Raw genomic sequence first — 976 nt, forward strand, 5'->3', positions numbered from 1 at the left:
ACATCCAGAGTTCTCCAAGTGTTCTTGCCTAGCTAAGATTTTGGGGGTTTTGTTTGGGTTTCAGTGGTTGGTTGGTTGTTTTTTTTACAATACTTCAGGCAGTTGCAGATCTTTCTCCCGTGCAAGCCTTTAATTTTACAAGCAGGAAAACAAAACAAAACTGTAGGGTAAGGAAATACAGAAATATAGGGGCTTGATTTGTTAAAATACATAATCAAAATAATGAGCTCCTCTCAACTAGTACAAATAATTGTTATTCTTCCCATCATACCTGCCAGTAGAAGAAATCAACCGTATTTAATCTGCTAAATAGATTATACCTTGATCTATAAATTCTCTCATAAAAGACACTCTAATCTTCTTTAAAGTCTATGTTTAAGGGAACAAGGGAGGAGAAGGAAGAAAAGATATTTTAATGTAGTCTCATGAACTGGAAACTAACAACATTCTTAATCCAACAAATTGAAAAAAAGGTATTTGACAAAAAAGATCTCCTGTGTTTGGAGAAAGACATGTAATATGTAAATATTTGTTCCTACAAGTAATGCACGTTATCCAATGGGCTTATATTATCAAAATATATTCAAAAGCCATTTATGAAAATTCTTGTGGGTATACCTCAAGCACTCAGTGTAGATATTTGTAATGGAAGACACATCAAATATATCTGCATTGCGAGTAGGCTCAAATTAAATCTTAAAACACATAAAAAACTAAATGATCCCAACACATGGCTTTGGGAAGGGGGTCTCTGTGCTGAGCTTAGAAAATAACACAAGCAAAGAGCAAGTAAGATTACAGGTAGATTCCTAACATGTTAACATAAAGTTGGGGTTTTTTGAAGTCTGATAATATGAAAGCTTCTTTCAAGTCAAAAGTATCTCAGTGAATCACAGCAGTGCGTAACTTGCAAGAGCAGTTAAGTATGAAGAACCCAGAAGAACCTGTGAAAATATCAGATGTACTACCAAACTAT

Source organism: Mesitornis unicolor, unplaced genomic scaffold (assembly GCF_000695765.1).
Source record: "Mesitornis unicolor isolate BGI_N332 unplaced genomic scaffold, ASM69576v1 scaffold7900, whole genome shotgun sequence".
Classification (NCBI taxonomy): Eukaryota; Metazoa; Chordata; class Aves; order Mesitornithiformes; family Mesitornithidae; genus Mesitornis; species Mesitornis unicolor.